The sequence below is a fragment of the Saccopteryx bilineata genome, chromosome 5 (genome assembly GCF_036850765.1).
Source record: "Saccopteryx bilineata isolate mSacBil1 chromosome 5, mSacBil1_pri_phased_curated, whole genome shotgun sequence".
In the NCBI taxonomy this organism is placed as follows: domain Eukaryota; kingdom Metazoa; phylum Chordata; class Mammalia; order Chiroptera; family Emballonuridae; genus Saccopteryx; species Saccopteryx bilineata.
This window is the reverse complement of record NC_089494.1, coordinates 68,471,014-68,485,890: the sequence shown is the minus strand read 5'-3', so window position 1 is coordinate 68,485,890 and position 14,877 is coordinate 68,471,014. Positions and strand designations below refer to the sequence as shown.

Sequence of the window (14,877 nt, the reverse complement as noted above, 5' to 3'; positions counted from 1 at the left end):
ATGTCTATAACAGCTTTATTAATAATTGCAAAACTTGCAAGCCAAGCAAGATCTCTTTCAGTGGGTGAATGAATAAATAAACTGTGGAACATGCAGACAATGCATATTATTCACAGCTAAAAGGAAGTGATCTGTCAAGCCTGAAAAGACATGGAAGAGCCTTAAAGGCATATTACTAAGCGAAAGGAGCCAATCAGAAAAGGTCACATATAAGATTTGAACTACATGAAAAGGCAAAACTATGGAGACGGTAAAGAGACTAGTGGCCACCAGGAGTGTGGGACAGGGTTAACAGATGGAGTACAAAGGTTTTTTAGGACAGTGAAAATATTGTATGGTACTATAATGGTGGAAACATGTCATTATGCATTTGCCCAAACCCACTGAATGTACAAGACCAAGAGCAAACCCTGAAGGATGTGTCTGAATAAGTTCATAGATTGTGACGAACATACTATTCTGTTGGGGATGTTGATAACGGGGGAAGCTATGAATGTGTGGGGTCAGTGGGTAAATGAGAAGTCTCTATAACTTCCTCTTAAATTTGATGTGAACTTAAAACTAATCTAAAAAAAGTAGCCCTACAGTAAAGGTCTAGGAAACAGAGTCTCCTCTAGAGCCTCCTGAAAGGGACACAGCCCAGCAGATACTGTGATTTTAGCCCAACAAGACCATGTTAGACTTCTGACTTACAGAAACGTAAGATAATAAATGTGTGCTGTTTTCAGCACTAGGTATGCAGCAATCTCTTAAGGCAGAGATAGAAAACTAATACACAGACCAACCAAGAAATTCACTGAGCAGTAGAGATTTCCCGCTGTACCACCAGTCAACAACTATATGAAGAATAAAGTCTTCCAGAACTCAGGGAACTGCAAAATAAAGTTGAGCAGATAGTCCAGGAAGTCTGGTTTCCATGGGGAAAGAAAAGTTAATGCAAAGAAAAACCTCAAGCTGAAAGAAAGATGCTTGTTACCTTCAACATTTTGAGAAATCTTACCATTCATTATCCCTGGGGATACGGTAACTGAAAATGGAAATAACTCTGCAAACAGTCCTCAGAATTATTCAGCTCTGATCAAGAGGACAAGTCCTAAGAGACAACCTTCCCCAGTAAAACCAGAGAGGAGAACTGCGGAAGGCTAAGGTGACAGGTCCCCTCAGCGGCCGCCAGGAAATGTGGAATCCGGTACAGAAAAGGGTAAGGGAGGCAGCCCTGCTCCATCACAGAAAGGATAACATGAAACACTAAGGTATTTGTTAAGATTTCAGGCTATTACCAGACACGGTGTCACATAATTAACATTGACTTAAATGCCACCAAAGCTTTTTAAGTTCCTCACTTCCTCTTCATGTCTATCTGTGCAATGACCTTAAAGAGCTCATGAGAAAGAAGAGCTCAGGAAAGATGTGAAAGCCCCAGAAATGTGACCAAACAATTAGTCCTGCAAATAAGACCAGCAGGCCAGAGCACTAGGGAACTTGTATAATGAATGAGAGGAGAGCGAGGAGGCTACTCCCGTGCATGTTGATAGTGGGTGTTGTTCCTGGCATTGACAGTGACTGGTCATGTGCCACTGCACCACTGCTGCCGTTCTCTGAGGTTAGATCAGAGCTCCCCTGACAACAAACAGTTTGCATCCGAGCTGAGTTACGGGTAAGGTCCCCAGTGGCATGCCAGCTTCCAGCTTTAAACAGCCTAAGGAATCAGGAAGACTTTTGTGTGTGTGGGGGGGGCCTTCTACCATGAAGGGTGTCTAGAGGAAGAAGCATACACACTGACACTTCAAAACTCGCACGCTGAGACTCGGTCCTGAGACCCCGAGGTACGCAGAGCCAGTGGATACCTTAGGAGAAGCCATCCAAGCTAGGCAGACTGTACAGGTGGGACAGACAATGCTCCTGCAAGGGCCGTCATTCAGGGCGACTGCTTTTCTAGCTCTGCCACTGAAATCATGTTTCCGTTCTTACAGCTTGCAGCCCATTCATGTTTTGAAAAGTAAGATCTAGATCAGGGGTCCCCAAACTTTTTACACAGGGGGCCAGTTCACTGTCCCTCAGACCGCTGGAAGGCTGCCACATACAGTGCTCCTCTCACTGACCACCAATGAAAGAGGTGCTCCTTCCAGAAGTGCGGTGGCCAGATAAATGGCCTCAGGGGGCCGCATGCGGCCCGCGGGCTGTAGTTTGGGGACCCCTGATCTAGATATTACATCCAAAGGATTGCCTTACTTGGGAATTACTGTAGAGGAAATCTAGCAAAGAGTGCTTTTTGTACATTTTTGTACACATTTCTACTAGATCAAAAAGAAAGAGCGGCCCTGGCCGGTTGGCTCAGCGGTAGAGCGTTGGCCTGGCGTGCGGGAGACCCGGGTTCGATTCCCGGCAAGGGCACATAGGAGAAGCGCCCATTTGCTTCTCCACCCCCCCCTCCTTCCTCTCTGTCTCTCTCTTCCCCTCCCGCAGCCAAGGCTCCATTGGAGCAAAGATGGCCCGGGCGCTGGGGATGGCTCCATGGCCTCTGCCTCAGGCGCTAGAGTGGCTCTGGTCACAGCAGAGGGACACCCCGGAGGGGCAGAGCATCGCCCCCTGGTGGGCAGAGCATCGCCCCTGGTGGGCGTGCCGGGTGGGTCCCGGTCGGGCGCATGCGGGAGTCTGTCTGACTGTCTCTCCCCGTTTCCAGCTTCAGAAAAATACAAAAAAAAGAAAAAAAAGAAAAAAAAAAAGAAAGAGCTACAACAAAAATAGGTCTTTGGAGGCATCTTGATATTAAAAAGTTGGTGAAACATGCCTCTAGTTGAGAACCCCTTGGTTGGCATTTGTGTGACACACACTTATTAAGGGTCTATCACATGCTGGGCATTGTGTAGGGCTCTACAAACATTAAAACAATCTCCGTCTGTCCAATTGTTATGTCTCAGATGTCACTTCCTCTGAGCCCAGAAAGCAGCCAGAGGAGGATTTCTTAAAGAATATGCACTAGAAGGAAGAAGTCCAAAGAACAGTGGCAAAATGGAACCCTGTATTTGTGTTCTGTAGTGTTGGCAAGCAACTTACACACACTCAGGAATCATTTGTGTCTGTGGCTTCAGAGCAGTCTCTGAATTACAACACTGCTCTAAGATCTCAGCCCTACCAGAGGAAGGAAGCAGTGTCAGATGCTACGTGAACAGTGATTCCTCTGCCAACCCAAGAGCCACAACCAGCCTTTATAACCCCTGAGAGCTTTGGTACTGGGCTTAGTCTGCTATCTCGGGTTTCTCAAAGTCGGAGAGCATTTCACCAAGGTCCAAATTCAATGCTAAAGGGAGTTTTCTACTGGGCAGTTTTCAAACATCATTTTGGCACATACAAGCTTTTACATGTTGCTATACTTAAAAACTGGGAACCCTGTAAATACCAAATAATACTTTAAAGTTATAATATGTTTTGGCACAGTCAGTCAAAATATAAGGCAGTCACTTTAAAAAACTGTCTAGATTTACACTCATCGATATGAAAAGATATCAAAAACATTACCAAATAAAGATTATAAAACACTATGCTTGATAAAAAAAATACATAACATATAAAAATTTTAAACTGTACATTAACATAAGTATATAAAAATGACTAGAAGAATATTTTTCAAGAGGCCAATAATGATGTACCTCTGGGTAGTGAGATTAAGAAGAATTTTATTTCTTATTCTTATTTTTAATTTATTTTGATTTTCCAAATTTCTAAGATGTCCATATAGTGCTTAAAAATAAAGAACTCTATGCATTCCTTATTGCTGAAGGTATTTGTACTCAAACATCGTCTTGGTCAATTGTCAAAAAAAGTTGGTAAGGCCCTGGCCAGTTGGCTCAGCATTAGAGCGTCGGCCTGGCGTGCGGGGGACCCGGGTTCGGTTCCCAGCCAGGGCACATAGGAGAAGCGCCCATTTGCTTCTCCACTACCCCCCTCCTTCCTCTCTGTCTCTCTCTTCCCCTCCCGCAGCGAGGCTCCACTGGAGCAAAGATAGCCCGGGGGCGCTGGGGATGGCTCCTTGGCCTCTGCCCCAGGCGCTAGAGTGGCTCTGGTCGCAGCAGAGCGACTCCTCGAGGGGCAGGCAGAGCATCACCCCCTGGAGGGCAGAGCCTCGCCCCTGGTGGGAGTGCCAGGTGGATCCTGGTCGGTCGCATGCAGGAGTCTGTCTGACTATCTCTCCCCATTTCCAGCTTCAAAGAAAAAAAAAAGTTGGTAATATCTCACAATGAATGGTTTTTTAATTTTTCTATTTTGTTTCCCTGACATTACCATATTTTTTTCTGAATATACATCTGCCTTCCTTCCGCATGTTTATCAGTAGGGAAATATTGAATAGGCAAAAGGCCCACAGTATCCCGTATCATCCCTATGTATGCCATCACCCTGAACCAGACCATTCACAACTCTAAATTACCATCAGAAGACCAACACCTCCAGCCTGGGTGATCTAACTCTGTCACTGTAGGAAAGTTACTTAGCATTTTCAATCTTTCTTTTCACACAGAATAAAAGGAAAAATTAAATTGAGCAAGTGATGTGACGGTGTTCTCAAAATTCTTGAAACACTACAAACACTGGCTGCTCTTGGCATCATCACCCTTAACGTCTCCTCCAGAACACGTTCAGGTATTCCTGTCACAGGAGTTCATGATGAGTTTACTGGGAAACGCTGTTCACAGAACATCTACGTGAAACGTTGATGAAAAGATAGGTCAATGTAACCATCCTAAAAGCAGATGGGTTTCTTACTGCATCAGAATGGAACTGCACTGAGTACACAAGTCAGAGGGTCGAGTGGAAAAGCGCAGGGACCAGTGTGGTGAACAGATCGAGGTTCAAGGCCCGTTTCTGCTTCTGAGCCGGACAGCACTGGACAAATTATTGCCATGACTCTACACCTTGACCTCCTCAGCTGTGAAATGTCAGTAACAGCACTGATGCTGTGGAGGTTTAATGATGATTGCACAACACAAAGCACACACAGTGCTCATCACAGTGCCGGGAACACAGCAGGAACGTCTGCCGTGTGAAGGACCCCGCTGGCAACAAGGCTGAGATGTGCGATCATGACTTCAGTTCTCAGAGAAGTGGAAAGAACCAAAAGAACACAATCAAAAAATTTTAGTAAAATGCCAACTGCTTTTCATATTAAAGAACTGTATTTCTAGTCACTTGCTGCCTGCATAATAATACATACCACTATTGGAAAACAAACATGGCCTTGCCAGAAAGTGTCTGATAAGGCCCTTAATCAAAGGTCATACATAGCCTGACACTGCCCCTGGATTCAACCTAAGCATTACTCTCCTCAAAATTTGGATGTTGAAGAAAATAAACACTAGTTACTATGGGAACAAGTAACCCAAAGGCAGCATTTGGAGACAAGGGCTCTCACTTTCCTTAAACTGCCCAGAGCTCTGCTTTTCCTGTCTTCTTACTGCATTTATGACTTTCTACCTTGTGTTAGTCATTTGTGCAGGTTCTGATCTCTCCACCTACATGGTAAGCTCTCTGAGTGTAGAAACCCTGTCTTATTCATTTTTGGATTTTTAACAAAGACTTGCACAAGAAAAAGCCATAAACAAGTAGTCTGTTGGGTGGGAGGGAACAGCACGTACTTAAAAAGCATTGCCACAATTGAACACTATGCTTATACTACTTAACCTTTTTGAGAAAAATTAATCAAGACTTAAAACCACTTGACTAGTAAGAATATGCAATTAACCTGAATTTACAAGCTAGAGAATGACTTGAGAATTATAATCCCTTCTGAATGATGATGACATGGAATTTGAATTAAGGCACACTGATGTTAAAACAGCAATCAGTATTGTTTCAATCTTCAACTCTCCCTATGAAATGATAGTTTTACTAAGGCTAAGCTAAATTCATCATTTAATAAACTAAAATAGTAAGTCAAACTAGGCGATATTGGCACGCTAAAGGATTATTGTTAAAATAAATCATCGTATTCTAATGACCATTTTCCCTACAAGTGGAAAAGATGTTTTGTTGGTCTGGGGACTTTAACTGGCCCATCAAGGTCTAATAATACTGTTGCATAATAACAAGGTAAATTCATTATGAGCAAATTGACAGCTATACCATACCATAGCATCTATGTATGACAACATCTGGCATGGCTGCCTCCAGCAAAATATAACTATAATCCACAGGGCTGAGCTGTCAAAGTACGAACAGCATCGGACACAAAGGAATGAACAATTTAACTAAATTCATCATTTTTCCAAATCACTGAGCCTAATTCTAAAAAGCATATGTTCTATGTCAAATACATGACTATTCTATTTTACAAAAAATATACTACTGGCAAAATATTGGCTCAAATCAGAAACTGTACTACCATCTACTGACTGTATATAAATTCTGCGATAGCCCACTTGGTATCTTCCTCCTGAGATATGTTTAAGAGGATTTCCTTATCTTTTACCTAACTTCATGATAGTCAGTTTTTTTTTTAATAACATAGATGACATGACCATACATACAATGGACAAGAGAACATTTGTAGACAAGTACATAAAAAAAATTATGTTTGACCTTTCTCAATCCAGCCTGTGGTTGAACTCTTTCTCCAACCTCACACAGAACAGAACAGTTGTGAAAGGTAAAGCAATATTACATTTTTTTAAGGAAGGAATTATTTTGCCTCCTCAGTCTTTTGCCTATTATCACCAGAAATGAATAATGGAAAAATGGAGAAATAAATATACTACTTGTAGCTACTATATATTTGTCTTTTCTTACAGAATATGACACTTTGAAAAGTAAACTATTTCCCAGTTTCCTCCTTGCAGAATGAAGGTGAGGTTTACCTGACAACCAGGGGCTGGGTGGGGGAGGGTGGTAGAGAGGAGCACATTCCTAGCAGGTAGGTCTGTAAAACGCTATGCCAAAAACAAAGTCAGATGACCTTTCCAAGAGGTGGAGAGGGCAGTCATCCATACAGCATGAGTTAAGAGCTGACGGAAGGCTAGCTTGAACTGAAGCCTCTACCGACTAGCCTGTGGAGCATAACACACATAAATGTCATGTCCAAATGACCTCAAGCGATAAGAAAAGCAAACACAGTGTCCCAAGACCCAACAGCCACACACAGTCCAGACCAGTGATTCGCACAGACAGAGTGAGGGTAAATGCGTGTGTGCATTTATTTATATGTATACATATGTAATCAGAACCTTGATGTGGAGATGAAAAGTAATGACAAGGGTGCAAAAGAGGGCATAAACTTTCTAAAATCTGATAAGCACTGGCTAGAACAACCTTCAGCTTCATCTCACACAGACTGGTCAGAGGGAGAGCTTTCCTAGGCCCAGAGGTGGTACCAGTGACCCAGAGTAAAGCTCACACGGGGAATGGGGTATGAGGGGAGTGCATGGCGGAGGCCAGCATAGGAGGGCAGGCTTCTGATACTCAGTGAGCAACTTAGAACTCTGAGGGTTCGAAGAGAAGAAAGTCGGACCGATGTGTGGGTGCTGCCAGTGAGAAAAGAGGGCAGAAGATTGCCACCCTGCACACATGATCACTGAGAACAATCCTATAACCCATATTTGTTTATGATTGAAATAAACAGTGATTGTAAAACTGGGGCCTGTGAGTGTGCTCCTAGGAGCCTCTATGGGTATTTTAAATGTTACGGTTCCATTTCAATTACAATCAGTCACACACACACATTTACACTGAGACCTCAGGATCATGTCCTTAAATTCACCATCACTAACCCCAGGTGGTCACTGGTACACAGTGTGATCATCCTAGCATTTTTCTCTGGCCAATCCACTCTCCGACTCACCGACATAATTATCTCCCCAGCTCTCAACCTTTGGTCATCCTTCCTTTCCTCGCTCTCAAATAATGACACACCCTATTTTACTGTGAAAATGCCAACAACTTCTACACGCCCACCAGAATCGCCCTCTCCTTGCACTTCTGCCTGCCCTCCATATGGTGGCTGTGCTGTCCGACAGGTGACTCTCACGTCCTAGGGCTGACATCTATGAGCACACCTAGGTTTCATTCCTTCCCACCCATCCAAGGATATCAGTCTTACACTGTCCCCACCTCTCATTCCATTCTTCCTTCTTTATTGGGTTATTCCTATTAACCAATAAATAATGCTTAGAAAAAACTCCTATCACCCCATATTCTCATTGAGCTATCACCCTATTTCCTTAGTCCCCCATATATAGCAAATTTTTTACCAGGAGTTAGAGGGACTGACAAGTTTTCTATCCTTGTTGCCACACTCTCTCTTGCTCCTCTGTCCTGAACCCAGTTCAGTCAGGCTTTTGTCCCTATCAGATCAACGAAACAACTCTCGCCACAGTTCAAGATGTGCTGCATTTTGCCAGATACAATGGTGAATTCTTTGTTCCTATTGTACTCGACCTATTAACAGATGCAGCTTTCCACTCCTCCCGTCTTGAGACACTTCCTCTGGCTCACTGGGCCACCATTCTCTCCTCTGCCTTGGCAGCCTCTCCTTATCAGTCAGTCCATTGCTCCTCGTCCATACACCACCTGAGAGTACACCAGACCGCTTCTTTGCCTACATCACTCCTTAGGTGATCTCATATAATTTCATAGTTTTAAATACCATTTTTACCAACAGATTATAAGTTTATATCTCTATCCCAGAAATAAATTTCCTTTGAAATCTATTCATATACCCTATATCATCACATAATTATCAGACAACCCAACTTTAACGTGTCTGAAACTGAACTCTTGATTCTACTCAAACCTACAATTCCAACTCTCTTCCCCCATCTCAGGAAATAGCAACTCCATTCATCTATATTTTCAGATCCAAAATATAGCAATCTCTGAGTTCTCACTCCCCCACCCAGGGTCCAATAATTGTGTGCCACCTCCATTAACTTCCCCACTGGTCCAGGTCACATCATCACTCTCTGCTTCCACACCCTAAATATCACTCCATGAAGCAATCATAATGATCATTTAAAAACATTTTTGTTTGTTTTTGTTTTTGTATTTATGAAGTGAGCAGGGGGAAGGCAGACAGACAGACTCCCTCATGCGCCCAACCAGGATCCACCCGGCATGCCCACCAGGGGCAATGCTCCACTGCAATTGGAGCCATTCTAGCACCTGACGCAGAGTCCATAGAGCCATCCTCAGCGCTCGGGCCAACTTTGCACCAATGGAGTCTTGGTTGCAGGAGGGGAAGAGAGATAGAGAGAAAGGAGGGGGGAAGGGTGGAGAAGCAGATGGGTGCTTCTCCTGTGTGCCCTGACTAGGAATCGAACCCGAGACTCCTGCATGCCAGGCCGATGCTCTACCACTGAGCCAACCAGCCAGGGCCTCATGTTAAAATTTAAATCACATCATATCACTCCTCTGCTTACAAACTTCCAATTGTTCCCACCCAATAACAGTGAAATCCAAAGTCTTCATCACAGGCTACACAGTGCTACATAATTCAGCTCCTGCTAACTCTCTGATCTCATCCCCTTCCACTCTGTCCACTCTGGTGTCCTGGGTGTTTTGTTTTTTTTTTATTGATTTTATAGAGAGGAAGGGGGGGAGTAGGCGGGAAAGAGAGGGAGGAAGGGAGGGAGGGAAGGAGGGAAAGAGAGGAAGAAATATCAATTTGTTTTCCCACATATTTATGCATTCATTGGTTAATTCCTGTAGGTGCCCTGACCTGCAACCCTGGCATACTGGGACAATGGTCTAACCAACTGAATTACCTGGTCAGGGCTCTTGGCCATTTTTATATCTCCTTATAACATGCTTCCCACTCTGATCTTTGCAATCATTGTTTGCTCTGTGCAGAACTCTTCCTCCAAACAACCTTATGGCTTGAATCCTCAGTTCCATCAGTGCTCTACTCAAATATCACTTGACTTAGAGAGCCTTTCTGTGGTAGGCAGAATCTGATGATGGCCTCCATTATTCCTGTCCCCAGGTGTAGATGTCCCAAGTGTGAATGGGATCTTTAACTATAATGGGCTGTCTTCCCCATGATTAAGCTATATTACATGGAAACGGTAAAGGGTTTCTGCAGATGTGATTCAAGTTACAAATTAGCTGATTTTTTTTTTTAAATTAAGCTTTACAGATTTCTTTTTTTTATTTTATTTTATTTATTCATTTTTAGAGAGGAGAGAGAGACAGAGAGGGGGAGAGAGAGAGACAGAGAGGGAGAAAGAGAGGAGGGGTAGAAGCTGGAAGCATCAACTCCCATATGTGCCTTGACCAGGCAAGCCCAGGGTTTCGAACCGGCGACCTCAGCATTTCCAGGTCGACGCTTTATCCACTGCGCCACCACAGGTCAGGCAAATTAGCTGATTTTTGACTTACTCATAAGGGAGTTATCCTAGGTAAGATGGCTTAACTCTTAGGAGACTGAGACCTTGGAGGAGAAGAGAGATGGTCTCCGGCTGTCCTGGAAAAGAGCAAAGTCATGCTGTGGACTGTCTGCGGAATAAGGTGGTCTGAAGGAGCTGAGGACCTCAGTTCACACCTATAAGAAACTAAATTCTGACCACACCTGGATGAGTTTGGAAGAAGACCTCGACTTACAAATGAGCATGCCTGAGACAGAGCAGAGAAGCCATCTAAGCTGTGCCCAGACTTTTTACCTAAAGAAACTGTGAGATAGTAAATGGGTGTTGTTTAAGTCACTGAATTTGTGGTAACTTGTTACACAGCCATAGAAAATGAATGTGCCTTCCTCAACATAGAATAGCACTCCCTGTGCTTTCTGTCCTCCTGATGTAGCTTCTCCTTCAGAGAACTTGATACATCATAACATGTAATACAAATACTTGAAACTGCTCCTGTCCCCACTTCTAAAATGTTAGCTCCTGGAGAGCAAGAAATTTGTCTTTTGGTTTTTTTCCCCTGTTGCTTCACAGCACGTACACAGAGTAGGTGCTCAATAAATATTTACAGAAAGAATGAATGTATTGCCTGTCTACAGTTATATCAGCACAGATTGAGCATGAAAATTTAATACCATTGAACTTTTAACTTTCAACGGCTATTTCTCAAAGTACACTTGCCCTTCAAGGAGTCTTAACAGTATATTCAGAAAGGTTTACAAGTTCTCAAATATAAAAAACACTAATTTAAACAAAAGCCTCGTAAAATTATAAGGGAAGAATGCATACAAACAATTCTACATCAACATATGTTTGCTGAAAATAAGTTACACTTAAAATCACTTCCATGTTTGGAAGGTGTTTCTAGGTAGTGAGAGTCAGGAAAACTCTACTGTTAGAGAATGCCTTAATTTCAGCATCACTTTCAATGGATCCTTTTATGATAGCCTTCTTAATAGTTAATATCCACTGATAGGCAGAGGAGTCAATAGGATTTGGTTCTGGTTGAGCAACTATACCGAAAATACTGATTAAAGTATTGAAAGTCACTTAGTGAGCAATTTCTAATAGATGCCAGAGGCTCTATCCTACTTGAACTGTTGAACAGGTTAATCAATGTTTTGGATAAAGATGTCAAAGATTGGTTTATCAGATGTAAGTGATGATATCCAAACACTGTAACTTCTATGACACATTGACAACCAAGAGTGAAATGTATGGTAGGCAAGCAATGAGTCAAAACCAGCAGATTCGTTATTATATTGATAAATGTTAAGACAGATAGAGTGTTAAAACACATGTTGCACTTCAGATAGCCACTCAAATAAAAAAAAAATCAAAATCAGGTTTAATTTGAGTGTTAGTTCATGTCAAATTTGCCGCCAAGGTAAATGGATGTTCAACGGGCAACGAGGCCCTAGCCAGGCAGCTCAGCTGTTTACAGCATTGTCCCAATACAGCAAGGTTATAGATTCGATCACCAGTCAGGTCACATACATGATTCAACCAATGACTGCACAAATAAATGGAACAATAAATCGGTATTCCTCTCTTTCTCTAAAATCGATAAATAAAAATTTTTAAAAAGCATTGAAAATTTGGGATGAATTAGGCTGCATGTGGCTTGCAGAAATCACACAATCTTGTTTCTGTGTTCCAGCCTGCTCAGACCATATCTGGAGGCCTGTATGTAACTACAGCTGCTACATTTAAAAGGGACAATGTTAAACTAGAAAACAATTCCCTGAAAAAATTTCTGAGGTCAAATAAGTTTTAAAGTAAATAAATTCATTTCCTACAAGAATTTTCTTAGAACCTTTAATGTTAATGTTCCTTGTGATTTCTAAAAAAGGGATGTGTGCATGTGTGTGTGTGTGTGTGTGTGTGTGTGTGTAAAATTGGTGGATACCATGCACAACCTATTTGAACATGAAGCCCTGTCTTCACATCCTGTGGGAGTAGTGATCTAAGCCACACACTCAGGAAAACCACCACTTAGACCAGCAGTTCTCAACCTGTGGGTCGCGACCCAGGCAGGGGTCGAACAACCAAAACAAGCTTTAGGCGACCCCTGTGTTTTGGTCAGTCGCGACCCACAGGTTGAGAACCGCTGACCTAGACCCATGAGGAAAAAGGTAACAAAAGCAGGTGCAGACTAAATCTCAATAAAGGTGAACCATCAGGATTAGAACTACACTACTCACAAAAATAGGGGATCAAGGAACATGCGGTGCAGATACTCCAGTACTTTCAGCCTTTTGTACAGTGCATTTTCACCAATGAAATAAAAGTAGGTTTTGCATCTCATTTGCATAATCAACTTTCTCTGACTTGTTTGCTTTTCTGATGTTCTTATTTAATAAAAAAAAAATCAAATGCTTCTTCTTTTTATTGCTTCATATTCATTTTGAAATATCCCCTAATTTTTGTGAGCAGTGTATATTATGGGAAGCACAGCTAGAGTTCCATGCACTACTTTGCCTAAGAAAAGAGACAAGCCTGACCAGGTGGTGGCGCAGTGGATAGAGCGTTGGATTGAGATGTGGAAAGACCCAGGTTTGAGACCCCGAGGTCGCTGGCTCAAGTGTGGGCTCATCTGGTTTGAGCAAAGGTCACCAGCTTGGACCCAAGGTCGCTGGCTTGAGCAAGAGGTTACTTGGTCTGCTAAAGGCCCGCGGTCAAGGCACATATGAGAAAGCAATCAATGAACAACTAAGGTGTTGAAATGAAAAACTTATGATTGATGCTTCTCATCTCTCTATGTTCCCATCTGTCAGTCCCTATCTATCCCTCTCTCTGACTCTCTCTCTGTCTCTGTAACAAAACAAAAAAACAAGAAAAGAGACGAATAAGCCCTGCAAATATACAGACGGCTCTCAGAGAAATGAGGAAATGCATCAGCTCTATATTGTTCCAGTACCTAGAGCAAAACAGGATTTAAAGCTAAGGCTCGAAATATGCATTTTAGCACTCAACAGGACACTTTTATCTAGAGAGGCTGATAGCAGCTCTGAGGGTCAGAACTGGATACAGAACAGGAGGGTCAGCTGAGGATGTGCAGCAGCTGGCAGATGTCCAGCAGAGACACTAAAGAAAAGAACCCTGCAGCCCTGGCCGGTTGGCTCAGTGGTAGAATGTTGGCCTGGCATGTGGAAGTCCCGGGTTCGATTCCCAGCCAGGGCACACAGGAGAAGCGCACATCTGCTTCTTTACTCTTCCCCCTCTCCTTTCTCTCTGTCTCTTTCTTTCCCTCCCGTAGCCAAGGCTCCATTGGAGCAAAGTTGGCCCAGGCACTGAGGATGGCTCCATGGCCTCAGCCTCAGGTGCTAGAATGGCTCCGGTTGAAACAGAGCAACGACCCAGATGGGCAGAGCACCGCTCCCTACTGGGCATGCCGGGTGGATCCCAGTTGGGCGCATGCGGGAGTGCGGGAGTCTGTCTCTCTGCCTCCCCTGCTTCTCACTTCAGAAAAAAAAAAAAAAGATCCCTGCAGATACCAAGTAGGAGATTGGAGAATTGGATTCTAAAGGTCACTTCCAACACTGCACACTCAGTGGACAAGACTGTAACCATCACAGTCTTGCTCACCCCTGCATCTCAATGACAAACACTGAGCCTAGAGAGGTAGGCTTTTCATAAAAAACAGGTGGACTGAAGGAAGAAACGAACAAGAGAAAAATAAATGAAAGGAGTACCTGCTTCTGAAATCAAATGAGAAGGGAATGAGCTATTTCATCCTTCGGGGATTGCAAAACACACCAATTGTGACTCATAATCAAGGCTACTTTTAAATATAAGGAAAACAGTCTTGTAATAATTTCACTTCTTGCCTGGGAAATCAACTCTAAATTAAATCATAGAAGAGAGCTGTTGTGAGGGTCCCCTGGCAAGTGTGTGAAAATGCACTGCAGATTGTAAATGACCATCAGAAGGAAGGGGTGATTATGGCCATAATAATCTACCCTAACAGGCTATGATAACTAGAGGGCTGGAAACGAACCTTGAAAATGAACCTGTTTTTTATAGACACAGCTCCGAAAATCGTCCTTTAGCCATGTGCTTTACATGTTTAATTGTCAAAGGAGAACGCATTAATTTACTTGAAAACACCTTCAAAACTGTGACCGTATTCTGATTGACTGGTAAATTAAGCTGTTTACAATTAAGTCTAAGCTAATTTCTTTTGCCTTGAGATACCAAATTGTTAACGAAGAATTAAACATTAAGATGGGACTTAAAATTTAAAAATCCCTAGAAAGGAAAGAGCTCTCACTCACTAGAAACAAAGGCAGCTCTCCCAGGCACCGCATTTGTATCCATTTCCTAGAAGACTGAAGGGTCCTTCAAAATAGATCTGTCCCTTCTCCACAGCGGCCGATCAAACCTGCCACTGAAAAACGTTCTGAACAGGCAATGTGTAGTACAAGCACGGTTTATTTCTGACAGAGGCCGACTACTGAAGTGTGAAAGAAACTCATTAAAACTCTCTTAC

The 14,877-nt window shown here is 43.0% G+C and overlaps 1 protein-coding gene across 4 annotated transcripts in view; it reads right to left on the bottom strand.

Moving 5' to 3' along the window:
• The window catches only part of STK39 (serine/threonine kinase 39), a 335,094-nt gene that overhangs the window by 116,928 nt on the left and 203,289 nt on the right, over nt 1–14,877 (bottom strand). The gene's annotated exons all lie outside the window — the stretch shown is intronic.